This window comes from Phyllobates terribilis, unplaced genomic scaffold (genome assembly GCF_046119375.1).
Source record: "Phyllobates terribilis strain yellow unplaced genomic scaffold, ASM4611937v1 Scaffold_1__5_contigs__length_1240528914, whole genome shotgun sequence".
Taxonomy (NCBI): Eukaryota; Metazoa; Chordata; class Amphibia; order Anura; family Dendrobatidae; genus Phyllobates; species Phyllobates terribilis.
This window is the reverse complement of record NW_027362761.1, coordinates 1,191,296,089-1,191,312,914: the sequence shown is the minus strand read 5'-3', so window position 1 is coordinate 1,191,312,914 and position 16,826 is coordinate 1,191,296,089. Positions and strand designations below refer to the sequence as shown.

At 49.3% G+C, this 16,826-nt stretch overlaps 1 protein-coding gene across 3 annotated transcripts in view; it reads right to left on the bottom strand.

The window, feature by feature from the left end:
- PTPRA (protein tyrosine phosphatase receptor type A) overlaps positions 1–16,826 on the bottom strand; it is a 139,744-nt gene that overhangs the window by 88,111 nt on the left and 34,807 nt on the right. For 2 of the 3 annotated variants that reach the window (XM_073649194.1, XM_073649193.1), the window contains exon 2: positions 9,159–9,234. The exons of the other annotated variant lie outside the window; for it this stretch is intronic. The gene's annotated coding sequence lies outside the window, so the exon portion shown is untranslated. The remainder of the gene's footprint in view (positions 1–9,158; positions 9,235–16,826) is intronic. 3 annotated transcript variants of the gene reach the window in all.

Below are 16,826 nucleotides of genomic sequence, written 5' to 3'. Positions count from 1 at the left end.
TAACTGCAGAGTTCAGACCTCCTTTGGTATCAGCGCAAACACTGCGCCCCTGCCGGGAGTTTCATGGCCGAGCAGCCGTACATCACCAAGCACAATGCAGAGTATCGGATGGAGTGGTGTAAAGCCGCCACCACTGGACTTTGGAGGAGACATGTTCTGTGCAGTGACGGATTGCACTTCTCTGATGGATGAGTCTGGGTTTGGTGATTCGAGAAGGACGTTCCCCCCTGACTGCATTGTGCCGCTGTACAGATGGTGGAGGAGGATGATGATGCTCTGGGCTGTTATCAGGGGTCAGCCTCAGACCCTTAATCAGTGTGATGGGAAATGTTAAGACATTGTGGACAATTGCAGCTTCATCTTTGTGGGAACAGTTTGGGGTTCGCCCTTTTCTCTTCCCCATGACTGTGCTCAGGCTCCATACAGACATGGGGGGGGGGGGACATGAGCGGCCGCACAGAGCCCGGACCCCAGCTCCATCCTATAATGGAGATTGTAACCCTGGCCTCCCGCAACATCAGTATCTGACCCCTCAAGTTCTCTTCTGGATGAAGGGGCAAATATTCCCATAGATGTCTCCAAAATGTTGTGGAAAAACCTTCCCAGAAAATCAGGCGCTGCAGAGGGCCGACTCCATATTAATGTCTATGGATAAAGACGACGGCATTTTTTTTTTTTTTTTTTTTTTAAAGGCATGAAAAACCCCATTAACTCGGCCTAATATGGGCCAATTCCGATAATCTGAAATCGATGAATGATGTAACCTGAATGTCGGCGGTTATTCTACAGACACACGTCTTAGTAGCAGAGCTTCAACTTTCTCTCCGTCACCTCCAATCCCACAGCACACCGCTCTCCGTTTTGGATGTGACTAGAGTAAAAAGTTTTCCTTTACTTTGGTGTAAATCAAAAAAACTTGTCAAGCTTCCAAATAAGAGCAAACAAGAAAGTAGAGCACTCGCGGATTATGTCCGCCGCAAGAAGTCTAGAAATCCTCCATCCACGCAGTTTATTTGGTGACGATCCGGTGCGGCGTCCTCCCTCCATATGGCCGCTATAAGCAATCACGGCAGACGTTGTTGTTGTTCCTTCAGATGTCACCAAGAATACGGCTTAAAGACGAAAATTCCCCCAAAGCGTAAACCTAATCTTCCAAGGGCGAGAGAGACGGCGAAAGGATAAGCAGAAAATAAGACGCGGCGGCTGGAGGTCAGACGGATCAAACGCTCAAATCCCATCATCTAAGGGGATAACATTAGGGAGAGATCAAGAGGAGACGCGACACAATGGCGAGAACTCTGGAGGCCGGCAAATCTAATAAACCGCGTGACAGTCCACATTTATGCACCTTTCCCATCATGCCCTGCAAGCTCAGACATGTAAAATTCAGATTTACAAAAATGTACCCCCTTAAAAGGGGAACTGTCACCAGGTAAAAACGGTCCACTTTTTGCCCTGGTTTTATTCCCGTTGTTCCCCTGAGTAGAAAGTTTTTTGTTCTTTTTAAATCCGACATACGGTTCTGGAGATATGGACCTTTTTATTTAGTTCTAATTTTTTATGGACTTGTTCATCAAGGAGGGACTTAATGGGTTCTCTGGGGGCGTGTCTCTACTCTGCTCTGCCCTCTTGGCAAAAATTAGCACAATAACAAATAAAAGCCAATATCTCTGGAACTGTACGGCGGATTTTAAAAAAAAACAAAAACGGCAAACTCAGGGGAACGTCGGGAATAAAACAAAAACAAACTGGACCCTTTTGATCCGGTGACTGTTTTTGACTGCAAAAATATTGCAAGTGATTGGATAGGATTTGTTAGATCATGTGGGACCCTCGAATCTGCCGATCGCGGTGATCGGATATCTTCATCAGTGCCATTGACTTGGGATGGCACATGCACGAGAAAGACCCATAGCACTAGAAGTCTCCCTGTTCTGGTGATCAGTGGAGGTCTAAAAATTATCTAGAAATTATCCCCTATCCAGTAACCCTCAAATCTGCTGATCGCAGTGATTGGATATCTTCATCAGGGCCATTGACTTGGGATGGCACATGCACGAGAAAGACCCATAGCACTAGAAGTCTCGATGTTCTGGTGATCAGTGGAGGTCTAAAAATTATCTAGAAATTATCCCCTATCCAGTAAAATACATGATATTTTTTGTAGATTAGACTACTCCTTTAAATTTTGGGAAGTTTCCTTATAACCATGTAGTCCAATTTCCAAAAAAAAATACACTGGTTCTTTGTCTACTAAACCCAAAGACGATCAGCTGTCAATTGTGGGCAGAAAGTGTTGAAAATCCTTGCAGCGCCATCACTGTTGAAACAAAGTATTACGCACTTTTTCAGTAAAAAAAAAAAATATATATAAAAAACATTTTTGAATGCAAATTAATTTAAAAATAGAAAAATTTAATAAAATATGCAGAAGCTTCTTCTGTTCTGCCAGTTGTCAGGATGGCGCCCTCCCTCAAGGACTAGGACATATATAGAAAAATATGGAAGAAAATAAAAAATTAGGCCAATTCTACAAATTAGAGCTTGAAACGAGCACAGGGTGACTGGGAAAACCTAAGAATAGAGACAAGTGATTAAATTATGAATAAGAGCCGTCAGCGCACAGATCACATGAGGAGTAAACCCGTTAGCCATCAGGAAGTTCACATCGCAGTGGCGGACGTGACGCAAAGAGGAACATATACTGTCCAACCAGAGGCTTTTGTGGCCTCTGACTAATATAGGACCATGAAAACAGAGGCAGGGGGTGGGAAACCATGTGACTCAAAATAGATTCTTCGCAGCTCAGAAGGAGCCCTTTTCCAAAACCTCACCCACTCGGACTAAACAGATCTCAAATTGGCGTAACAGAAAAAAAAAAAAGACACCAGGGCTGCCAACAGGACCCAACATGTTGGGCGATCCTGAATTGTCAGAAATGATCCAGGCAAACATGGGGGCATCTCGGGAAGAAAATTCCCAGGGGGCGTCCCTGCTTGATCCTCCGACTGCTGAAAATGTGCCGTTTCTCGCGGGCGGGTGCCGGCTTTGCGGCCTCATCATGTACACGGCTGAAGTGGTGGCGAGTGTGCGAGATGTAGGCAGTATGTCACCGCTAATCACATAACAAGCAAGGGTCCTGCTGGGAAACGCTGCTGCGATTGTCTGCAGTGCTGATTTCAGGGGAAGGAGCCATAAAAAAAATAAAACAAGAAATTCACAGTGAAGCAGAGATAAGCTGCTCCTCCTGTCACACACACCCACCTTCCTACACCGCTCCTCCTGTCACACGCACACCTTCCTACACCGCTCCTCCTGTCACACGCACACCTTCCTACACCGCTCCTCCTGTCACACAAACACACCTTCCTACACCGCTCCTCCCATCACACACACACCCACACCTTCCTACACCGCTCCTCCTGTCACACACACACACACCTTCCTACACCGCTCCTCCTGTCACACACACACAAACACACCTTCCTACACCGCTCCTCCTGTCACACACACACAAACACACCTTCCTACACCGCTCCTCCTGTCACACACCCACCTTCCTACACCGCTCCTCCTGTCACACACCCACCTTCCTACACCGCTCCTCCTGTCACACACCCACCTTCCTACACCACTCCTCCTGTCACACACACCCACACCTTCCTACACCGCTCCTCCCGTCACACACACCCACACCTTCCTACACCGCTCCTCCCGTCACACACACCCACACCTTCCTACACCGCTCCTCCCGTCACACACACCCACACCTTCCTACACCGCTCCTCCCGTCACACACACCCACACCTTCCTACACCGCTCCTCCCGTCACACCCACCCACACCTTCCTACACCGCTCCTCCCGTCACACCCACCCACACCTTCCTACACCGCTCCTCCCGTCACACCCACCCACACCTTCCTACACCGCTCCTCCCGTCACACCCACCCACACCTTCCTACACCGCTCCTCCCGTCACACCCACCCACCTTCCTACACCGCTCCTCCCGTCACACCCACCTTCCTACACCGCTCCTCCTGTCACACCCACCCACCTTCCTACACCGCTCCTCCTGTCACACCCACCTTCCTACACCGCTCCTCCTGTCACACCCACCCACCTTCCTACACCGCTCCTCCTGTTACACACCTTCCTACACCGCTCCTCCTGTCACACCCACCCACCTTCCTACACCGCTCCTCCTGTCACACCCACCCACCTTCCTACACCGCTCCTCCTGTCACACCCACCCACCTTCCTACACCGCTCCTCCTGTCACACCCACCCACCTTCCTACACCGCTCCTCCTGTCACACACCCACACCTTCCTACACCACTCCTCCCATCACACACACCCACACCTTCCTACACCGCTCCTCCCGTCACACACCCACCTTCCTACACCGCTCCTCCCGTCACACACACCCACACCTTCCTACACCGCTCCTCCCGTCACACACACCCACACCTTCCTACACCGCTCCTCCCGTCACACACACCCACACCTTCCTACACCGCTCCTCCCGTCACACACACCCACACCTTCCTACACCGCTCCTCCCGTCACACACACCCACACCTTCCTACACCGCTCCTCCCGTCACACACACCCACACCTTCCTACACCGCTCCTCCCGTCACACACACCCACACCTTCCTACACCGCTCCTCCCGTCACACACACCCACACCTTCCTACACCGCTCCTCCCGTCACACCCACCCACCTTCCTACACCGCTCCTCCCGTCACACCCACCCACCTTCCTACACCGCTCCTCCTGTCACACCCACCCACCTTCCTACACCGCTCCTCCTGTCACACACCCACCTTCCTACACCGCTCCTCCTGTCACACACCCACCTTCCTACACCGCTCCTCCTGTCACACACTCACCTTCCTACACCGCTCCTCCTGTCACACACAACCACCTTCCTACACCGCTCCTCCTGTCACACACAACCACCTTCCTACACCGCTCCTCCTGTCACACACACCCACACCTTCCTACACCGCTCCTCCCGTCACACACACCCACACCTTCCTACACCGCTCCTCCCGTCACACCCACCCACCTTCCTACACCGCTCCTCCCGTCACACCCACCCACCTTCCTACACCGCTCCTCCCGTCACACCCACCCACCTTCCTACACCGCTCCTCCTGTCACACACCCACCCACCTTCCTACACCACTCCTCCCATCACACACACCCACACCTTCCTACACCGCTCCTCCTGTCACACACACCCACACCTTCCTACACCGCTCCTCCCGTCACACACACCCACACCTTCCTACACCGCTCCTCCCGTCACACCCACCCACACCTTCCTACACCGCTCCTCCCGTCACACCCACCCACACCTTCCTACACCGCTCCTCCCGTCACACCCACCCACCTTCCTACACCGCTCCTCCCGTCACACCCACCCACCTTCCTACACCGCTCCTCCCGTCACACCCACCCACCTTCCTACACCGCTCCTCCTGTCACACACCCACCTTCCTACACCGCTCCTCCTGTCACACACCCACCTTCCTACACCGCTCCTCCTGTCACACACCCACCTTCCTACACCGCTCCTCCTGTCACACACTCACCTTCCTACACCGCTCCTCCTGTCACACACTCACCTTCCTACACCGCTCCTCCTGTCACACACACCCACACCTTCCTACACCGCTCCTCCTGTCACACACACCCACACCTTCCTACACCGCTCCTCCCGTCACACCCACCCACCTTCCTACACCGCTCCTCCCGTCACACCCACCCACCTTCCTACACCGCTCCTCCCGTCACACCCACCCACCTTCCTACACCGCTCCTCCCGTCACACCCACCCACCTTCCTACACCGCTCCTCCCGTCACACCCACCCACCTTCCTACACCGCTCCTCCCGTCACACCCACCCACCTTCCTACACCGCTCCTCCTGTCACACACCCACCTTCCTACACCGCTCCTCCTGTCACACACCCACCTTCCTACACCGCTCCTCCTGTCACACACACACCTTCCTACACCGCTCCTCCTGTCACACACCCACCTTCCTACACCGCTCCTCCTGTCACACACTCACCTTCCTACACCGCTCCTCCTGTCACACACTCACCTTCCTACACCGCTCCTCCTGTCACACACTCACCTTCCTACACCGCTCCTCCTGTCACACACACACACACCTTCCTACACCGCTCCTCCTGTCACACACACACACACCTTCCTACACCGCTCCTCCTGTCACACACAACCACCTTCCTACACCGCTCCTCCTGTCACACACAACCACCTTCCTACACCGCTCCTCCTGTCACACACACCTTATACAGCTCCTCCTGTCACCCACCTACCTATATTGCTCCTCCTGTCACTAGTCTCCTCCTGTCACACACCTTATACAGCTCCTCCTGTCACCCACCTACCTATACTGCTCCTCCTGTCACACACCTTCCTATACTGCTCCTCCTGTCACCCACCTACCTATTCTGCTCCTCCTGTCACACATTTCTTTCTGTATTTCTTCCTGTCGATATACATATTAGTAAGTGTCACAAAATCATGCCCACTGGAAAAGTAAAGATGAAGTGGAGAATCCCTTTAATATTTTGTGAAATGTGACAAATAGGAAAAAAAAGAAAATACAATTTTGATTGAAAATACGAAAAAACAGAATTTACACCCACTGCCCCGTAAAATCTGTTAAAATCGCCTCTAAATTTGTTTCATACAAAAAACGTCAAACACTAAGAAGGGAAAAAGAAATGCTGGAAACGTTCTCAGATGAGCAAGGGCGCGTCCAAGAACACGAATCTGGACGGAGACGAAGAGATGAGGAGCTAACACGGCTCCGACACACTCCAGAGAGCGCAGCAGAGGACGCAGCGCCACAGGAATACCAATGAGGGGGCAGAACAAAGAAAATAACAGCTGAAGGGCATCATCAATCCACAGGAGATGTGCAGGGTGACATACATGTAACCAGGCCCCGCATACTGCAGCTCTGATCATCCTGCGCCATGAACGGAATGCAAGAATGCAGTAAAGACTGACACTTTAGAATGAAAAAGCGAGTGGGAAGTATCTCTGCTTACTTACATACTATTCAGGGCCTCGCCATAAGAGGGCAAAAGATGCATGGCACAAACTGGTTGCATGACCTGAATGGCGCAATAAAAACTTCTTTCAATCCCAAGGGAGCAGTTACGGCTCAGCGGAGGCTTAATGAACTTAATATAGATTTTTTTTTTTATGCGTGTATAAAAAAAGCATTTCTATGAAACATGCTTTTATGGAAAACCACATCATAGTATTATTGCACGCAAAAAAACAGAAAAGTTGTCGTATTTGGAAAAAGGAAAAACATAAACCACAAACATAAAAATACAAGACATAAGGAATCAGGCACATAAATCACAACACAGAAAACTTTAAAATCTTAAAAAGTTTTAAAAAAAAAAAACATCATCTTATTCGCTTATAGAAAACATAAAATGCTGTATAGGGTATAAGACAATTATAGGCCGCAAAATGGGCACTAAACATATGGTAAGGATTTTGAAAAATCATGTGGCTCACCACAGTAGGACTGGGACAAGCAAGGTTAAATCCTAAATAAGGCCCTTAAAGGGCTTGTACAGAATTAGGAAATCATGGCTGCTTTTTTTCTTGACAGCACCACAGCTGTGCACAGGTTGAGAGCAGAGCTCAGCTCCTTTCACTTCAATCTAGTCACCCTGCAAGAGACCGAACCCACAGACACTTTGTGGCGCAGTCTTTTATATTGATGGCCTATAGTTGGGCTCCTAACACGGTGTAGCTGGCGTTCTCTGGTACTACAGCTCTGCTACATCCACTTCAATAAGAGCTCAGCTGCAGTGCCAAACAGCGGCCACTACACTGAATAAAGTTGTAGGATTTTGGCTCCATTCGCTATGTACTGCCAGTCGCAGGTGCCAGGTGTTGAATCCACACCAATCTGATATTGATGACCTGTCCTAAAGATAAGACAATCAAGTCCTGGACAACTTTCTAAAAAGAAAGCTGCCATGTTTATCTAATCCTGGAAAATTGTTAAAGTACATATAGATAGGGAACTTTAAATCTACTAGGAATGTCAATACATTTCATGATTTATATAGAGCCTCTGAGGGAACCGCCATGGGGTCAACATACACCCAAGAACACACATTCCTATCAAGTGATGCATGTGAAAGCTGAACACACATTACATCATAATCCACACACCTTATAGCCCTTACACTGGATATTATAGCAAACATGTATTAGTACTACTGTACATATGGTGCAACTCACATCTCCTTATATAACCTTATTATATGTCAAAAATATTGCTGCAGCACAATCATTAGCAAAGTGGAAAATCATAAAATGGTGCAATAGAGCAACTGACATCAGCAATTACTACTCTTAATAGACAATTCCCAGAAATGACCCCACCCCAATATCAAAAATGAACCTTCTCAGTAGTCCCCAATACCCATTAAGAGTTGAGACCAGAGATTTGTACGACCTGGGTCCAGAAGCTTTGCTGGTAGCCTGTGGCCGCTGGACCAGAGCACGCACGTCTGATGTCACACCAGGCCTACTAACCAGAAGAAGCATCAGGGATCCTGGCAGGCAAGAAGAGGTTCGTAGGGGTCTGGCGGAGATGGCCACCGGATCAGGATACTGTTAATAAAACATCCGAGGTCCTGGTAGGCAGGAGATTTGCAGGGCTGTGGCTGATCCTGCAAAGTAATACCGGGGGTCCTGGCAGGCAGGAGCTAGGAGCTTTACAGGACTTTGGTCATGCAGCCATGAGCTACTGGCGTGGTCAATGGACCAGGATACTGAAAATCTTTTTGTTCAACCCCATTTATAAAAGTGTGAAAAAAAGATAATTAAGACCTACAAAGTCTTATGACTACCAGGTCTTCCCCACTGACATGGGGATTGAATGACGAGGCATGGTGGCCCAAGCGTGAGCCAGATCCTTGTTAGTGGTGACCTTCAGACCCTAAAAATATTAGATCATCTAAAAACCTAACCTCACATCTCCTCTCCATCATAACAAAAATTTACAAATTTCTAAAATGCAACAGTACCCAGGAATCATGCAGTAGTTCAAAGAGCAATGTAACCATGGCCTTACCTTACGGGAAGAATCGGGTCAGCCGTCAGTCCCGTATTCCATAAAGAACCATCTGTAAGAACCGCGTTCTTCTCACCTGCAATAAGCAAGAGGGTGAGTCCTGAGCGTCCTACCCTAGCCTCCTATCCAAACAAAAAAAAAATAAAATAAGGACCCTCGATTCACGTAGTATCAAACTAGCCCACCCCTAAATCCACTTCCCGTACCCTCAGCATGTGGACCATTGGCTCCATTTGCCCCTCTCTTTTTTGGTTAGATACTGTGCAGGTCCAATTGTTCACTGTCATCCCTCCCAAGTCATAGAAGAACACACGTTTTTTGGAACTCGATCTGACCCCGGAACAGAATTATTCTCTTTTACAACACCTAGAAAATCAAGGGTTAACTACCGATTTCCAGCCGTGCCTTACATAGGGGGGGGAGGGACGATGCGTGGGCTTTTGGGACAGGTCCATATTCATTTTTCTTTAAAGTAGAAGCCAATAGCACACTTATTGTCTCCGACTCAAAGAGAAGACAAAGGTCACATGACTCATCCTGGAATCCCGGCTTCCAGGGAAACTTCCCAAGAATGAGGGCTAGAAGGAGACTTCTCCGCCACTTCAGTCACATGATTAAACTTTCAAGCTTTTTTTTTTTTTTTTTTTTAATTTATGCCCCCTGTGCACAGTCTGGGTTCTTTAATTTACTGTATATAAGGACATTCTTCACCCTGCCTGATGAGGTCACAGATTCAATCTAGTGATGTCATCTTCCTTTAATGACTGAGAGGCTGCAGAGTCAGTGACGTCGACAACCCCCCCCCGGCTACTGACCCGGACGACGTAGACAACCCCCCGGCTACTGACCCGGACGACGTAGACAACCCCCCGGCTACTGACCCGGACGACGTAGACAACCCCCCGGCTACTGACCCGGACGACGTAGACAACCCCCCGGCTACTGACCCGGACGACGTAGACAACCCCCCGGCTACTGACCCGGACGACGTAGACAACCCCCCGGCTACTGACCCGGACGACGTAGACAACCCCCCGGCTACTGACCCGGACGACGTAGACAACCCCCCGGCTACTGACCCGGACGACGTAGACAACCCCCCGGCTACTGTCCCGGGCGCCACCAACCTCCGGTTAATTCATCGGCTCCCCTTTTGCAGTCGTCACCCCTTTGTTAATTTATAGGTTGTACATGAAGTGCAACCTATTAAAAAAAGGGTTTGTGACATCACTGTCCATGCAACCAGTGTATTAACAAGGAGAAGATGACATCACTGGCAGTGCAGCCAATGAATGAAAGGGACTAGTGTCACTATGTAAGGTTAAATTTATAGGCAAATAACACAGTAAATCTTAGAGTATATCATGAACTTAAAGGGCCACTCTCAGCTCATATACCCCGTTATCAGCAGTTTCTGGATGTGGAGAAGTTGCCTATAGATGACAGGAAGGCCATAAAATCCCCTCCACCATTACTTTATGAAACATTTCTTTTCCCCATGTGTGACTCACATCAGCCGCTCCCCTTCTAGCACTGCTGGACCATTATAAGCTGATAAATGCCTTGTGCAGGAAGCAGTGACATCAGCAGACGGAGGAACAGACCACACTGAGCACAGAGAGAGCAGTGCATGTACTGGCGTCATGGTCCATGTGCGGAGCGCATAACCCAGCAGAAGAACTGACAGAGCCGGGGTCTGAGCCATGTCAGAGGTAAATCCCGGATTTCCTAACAGGAATTCCTCTGCGCTCTATATATAACCCGCTCTGGCCGGCCTGCGCTCCAGTCATCCCTGGAAAGTGGGTATGTCAGGCACTACCCTGCTGAGCTGCCCTGTACCCACACAGGCCCGCCGATATGCCCTGCCCTGCCCTCTCACAGAAAACATCTAAGGGGCTGTTTATGATAGCAATAAAGCTGGAGCGGATTGTACCACTCAGACCACGGAAGATAGGTCACAGTCACTGCAGACTCACAGACACCGAGCACCGCGACACCGCGCACCGCCACAGAGGCACCGTGCACAGCCACACTGCGCACCGCCACAGGATCATAGTAGACAAACAGTATCAGCACACCATAACAGAAAGACAGCGCACAATCACAGCACAATAAACAATCATACTCATAGAATCACACAATCACCACACACAAACAGAACCAGCACACAATCACAGAAACACCGCGCACAATCAAAACATTTGCAACTTTTTAATAAACCTTGAATTATAATACGTCGCCCGGGAATGAAAGCCGTCTGCTCGTTCACATTCAGACTGAAAGCGCAGAATGATCCATATATCTCCTCATATAAAGCCTGAGCCGTTTCACTCACAAAAGAACTGGTCTAGATTGGGCAGTGCTGCAACAAACCTTCAGAAGTGAGGAATATTCTTTTTCCGGACTCAGCAATAAGCTTCCATTACACAGACAGAAAGCAGAAATCGTACAGTGCTAAAAAGGTCACAAAACTGCGCAGTCTGCCCTGCACATTGTTAGGATGCGGAACCGGCACATGACTTCTGCGCTGTCAGTCGCCTTATTGGCCGTATATACCCACACTGAGTACAATGCCAGTGTGTGGGCTGGCACCCTGGGTAATGAATGGGTTAATGAGAGGATTAGCCACCACAGCTTTAGCATCCACATTATTGCTTAATTTCCCAATAAAGCACCTTTTGTACAGAGCGGGTCCAGATCGCTGGCAGGGACGGCACTGCTGGAACCACTCCATGCAGCGAGACAAGGGGAGGTATAGATTTTACGTCCCGTTAATTAGTCATCTCGTTTGTACGATTCAATTTAAGACAAAGGCTGAAAAAAAAAAAACATCTTCTCATTCAGGATCCAGAGAGATCAATTAATTAACAATTGCAGTGGGAGGTGACGCCAAAGGCGAAATGGGGCAATCATTGGAGGAATTACAGAGCAAATGTGCCTATGTGCGGACCCCATTACTGTACCCCTAGGGGTCAGCTGTGCCGCAGGGAAGGGAGATAAGTGATGTCATCTCCTCCTCTTCACTGATACTGACTTTGCAGCCTGTCATCATGCCCCTAGGAGCAGGCTGCACAGCTAGTGATGTCATCATGCCCCCTAGGAGCAGGCTGCACAGTTAGTGATGTCATCATGCCCCCTAGGAGCAGGCTGCACAGCTAGTGATGTCATCATGCCCCCTAGGAGCAGGCTGCACAGTTAGTGATGTCATCATGCCCCCTAGGAGCAGGCTGCACAGCTAGTGATGTCATCATGCCCCCTAGGAGCAGGCTGCACGGTTAGTGATGTCATCATGCCCCCTAGGAGCAGGCTGCACAGCTAGTGATGTCATCATGCCCCCTAGGAGCAGGCTGCACAGCTAGTGATGTCATCATGCCCCCTAGGAGCAGGCTGCACAGCTAGTGATGTCATCATGCCCCCTAGGAGCAGGCTGCACAGCTAGTGATGTCATCATGCCCCCTAGGAGCAGGCTGCACAGCTAGTGATGTCATCATGCCCCCTAGGAGCAGGCTGCACAGCTAGTGATGTCATCATGCCCCCTAGGAGCAGGCTGCACAGCTAGTGATGTCATCATGCCCCCTAGGAGCAGGCTGCACAGCTAGTGATGTCATCATGCCCCCTAGGAGCAGGCTGCACAGCTAGTGATGTCATCATGCCCCCTAGGAGCAGGCTGCACAGCTAGTGATGTCATCACATTTTGTGACATCATCTACCTCTTCTTAATGTATGGGTAGAGGTGTTAATTATATTGATGCCTGCTTGTTAATAGGCGGCACTGTTGATGTCATTGTTCCTTTGTCCTCCCACCATTCATTTCTTAGGACCTCATCTACCAAGATCTGAAGTCAAAGACAAGATCCACCTGTGTCCATCAAAGATGGCCAGACTGACCAGCTTCATCCGTACACTGCATAGCGAGAGTCTCAGGAAACATTTTGCTGTGGGTATCATGTCCCCCTCCACTGCCCACTTACACTCAAAACCAATTTATAAAATGCACACTTTATTTACGCCAGCCAAAAAGTGCCACCACACCATCTGCGGACAGCCCGGTTGGCGATGTGTTCGAGGATCCATAGGCATGCACATGATCCAGAGGACAGATGGGTGGGCTGCAGCTTCTCAGGGGTGGTGGGAGGGGTGGGGGAGACACATGAGCTGGACAGCATCAAACACAATAAGATCCTCAGCAGGAAACAGCGATTCATAATGTAATAATGTCGCCATTGAAAACCGAACATAGATCTGGCCACAGCTGGACGAGCTCCACATCCGGCAGCTGCTATTCTGGGAGCAAGATATAATAAAAGATAAAAATCACTCACTGGCTATCGGAGCATCCGCGTACTAACACAATTATACATAGTCATATATAAACCATGTACTAATACAATTATACATAGTACGCGGTTTGTATACGGCTATGTATAATTGTATTAGTACGCGGTTTGTATACGGCTATATATAATTGTATTAGCCGTATACAAACCGCGTACTAATACAATTATACATAGCCGTATACAAACCGCGTACTAATTGTATTAGTACGCGGTTTGTATACGGCTAATACAATTATATATAGCCGTATACAAACCGCGTACTAATACAATTATACATAGCCGTATGCAAACCGCGTACTAATACAATTATACATAGCCGTATACAAACCGGGTATTAATACAATTATACATAGCCGTATACAAACCGGGTATTAATACAATTATACATAGCCGTATACAAACCGGGTATTAATACAATTATACATAGCCGTATACAAACCGGGTATTAATACGATTATACATAGCCGTATACAAACCGGGTATTAATACGATTATACATAGCCGTATACAAACCGGGTATTAATACAATTATACATAGCCGTATACAAACCGGGTATTAATACAATTATACATAGCCGTATACAAACCGGGTATTAATACAATTATACATAGCCGTATACAAACCGGGTATTAATACAATTATACATAGCCGTATACAAACCGGGTATTAATACAATTATACATAGCCGTATACAAACCGGGTATTAATACAATTATACATAGCCATATACAAACCGCGTATTAATACAATTATACATAGCCGTTTACAAACCGCGTATTAATACAATTATACATAGCCGTTTACAAACCGCGTATTAATACAATTATACATAGCCGTATGCAAACCGCGTACTAATACAATTATACATAGCCGTATACAAACCGCATATTAATACAATTATACATAGCCGTATACAAACCGGGTATTAATACAATTATACATAGCCGTATACAAACCGCGTATTAATACAATTATACACTGCTCAAAAAAATAAAGGGAACACTCAAATAACACATCCTAGATCTGAATGAATGAAATATTCTCAGTGAATACTTTGTTCTGTACAAAGCTGAATGTGCTGACAACAAATTCACAAAAATCATCAATGGAAATCACATTTATTAACCAATGGAGGTCTGGATTTGGAGTCACCCACAAAATTAAAGTGGAAAAACACACTACAGGCTGATCCAACTTTGATGTTTTAAGGACATTACAAGTCAAAATGAGGCTCAGTATTGTGTGTGGCCTCCACGTGCCTGTATGACCTCCCTACAACGCCTGGGCATGCTCCTGATGAGGCTGAGTATTGTGTGTGGCCTCCACGTGCCTGTATGACCTCCCTACAACGCCTGGGCATGCTCCTGATGAGGCTGAGTATTGTGTGTGGCCTCCACGTGCCTGTATGACCTCCCTACAACGCCTGGGCATGCTCCTGATGAGGCTGAGTATTGTGTGTGGCCTCCACGTGCCTGTATGACCTCCCTACAACGCCTGGGCATGCTCCTGATGAGGCTGAGTATTGTGTGTGGCCTCCACGTGCCTGTATGACCTCCCTACAACGCCTGGACATGCTCCTGATGAGGCTCAGTATTGTGTGTGGCCTCCACGTGCCTGTATGACCTCCCTACAACGCCTGGGCATGCTCTTGATGAGGCTGAGTATTGTGTGTGGCCTCCACGTGCCTCTATGACCTCCCTACAAAACCTGGGCATGCTCCTGATGAGGCTCAGTATTGTGTGTGGCCTCCACGTGCCTGTATGGCCTCCCTACAACGCCTGGACATGCTCCTGATGAGGCTCAGTATTGTGTGTGGCCTCCACGTGCCTGTATGGCCTCCCTACAACGCCTGGGCATGCTCCTGATGAGGCTCAGTATTGTGTGTGACCTCCACGTGCCGGTATGACCTCCCTACAACGCCTGGGCATGCTCCTGATGAGGCAGAGTATTGTGTGTGACCTCCACGTGCCTGTATGACCTCCCTACAACGCCTGGGCATGCTCCTGATGAGTCTGAGTATTGTGTGTGACCTCCACGTGCCTGTATGACCTCCCTACAACGCCTGGGCATGCTCCTGATGAGGCTGAGTATTTTGTGTGGCCTCCACGTGCCTGTATGACCTCCATACAACGCCTGGGCATGCTCCTGATGAGTCTCAGTATTGTGTGTGGCCTCCACGTGCCTGTATGACCTCCCTACAACGCCTGGGCATGCTCCTGATGAGGTTGCGGATGGTCTCCGGTGGGATCTCCTCCCAGACCTGGACTAAAGCATCCGCCAACTCCTGGACAGTCTGTGGTGCAACGTGACGTTGGTGGATGGAGCGAGACATGATGTCCCAGATGTGCTCAATCGGATTCAGGTCTGGAGAACGGGCGGGCCAGTCCATAGCTTCAATGCCTTCATCTTGCAGGATCTGCTGACACACTCCAGCCACATGAGGTCTGGCATTGTCCTGCATTAGGAGGAACCCAGGGCCAACCGCACCAGCATATGGTCTCACAAGGGGTCTGAGGATCTCATCTCGGCACCTAATGGCAGTCAGGCTACCTCTGGCGAGCACATGGAGGGCTGTGCGGCCCTCCAAAGAAATGCCACCCCACACCATTACTGACCCACTGCCAAACCGGTCATGCTGAAGGATGTTGCAGGCAGCAGATCGCTCTCCACGGCGTCTCCAGACTCTGTCACGTCTGTCACATGTGCTCAGTGTGAACCTGCTTTCATCAGTGAAGAGCACAGGGCGCCAGTGGCGACTTTGCCAATCCTGGTGTTCTGTGGAAAATGCCAAGCGTCCTGCACGGTGTTGGGCTGTGAGCACAACCCCCATCTGTGGACGTCGGGCCCTCATACCACCCTCATGGAGTCGGTTTCTAACAGTTTGTGCAGACATATGCACATTTGTGGCCTGCTGGAGGTTATTTTGCAGGGCTCTGGCAGTGCTCCTCCTTGTACAAAGGCGGAGGTAGCGGTCCTGCTGCTGGGTTGTTGCCCTCATAAGGCCCCCTCCACGTCTCCTGGTGTACTGGCCTGTCTCTTGGTAGCGCCTCCAGCCTCTGGACACTACGCTGACAGACACAGCAAACCTTCTTGCCACAGCTCGCATTGATGTGTCATCCTGGATGAGCTGCACTACCTGAGCAACTTCTGTGGGTTGTAGAGTCCGTCTCATGCTACCACGAGTATGAAAGCACAACCAACATTCAAAAGTGACCAAAACATCAGCCAGAAAGCATTGGTACTGAGAAGTGGTCTGTGGTCCCCTCCTGCAGAACCACTCCTTTATTGAGGGTGTCTTGGTAATTGCCAATAATTTCCATCTATTGTCTA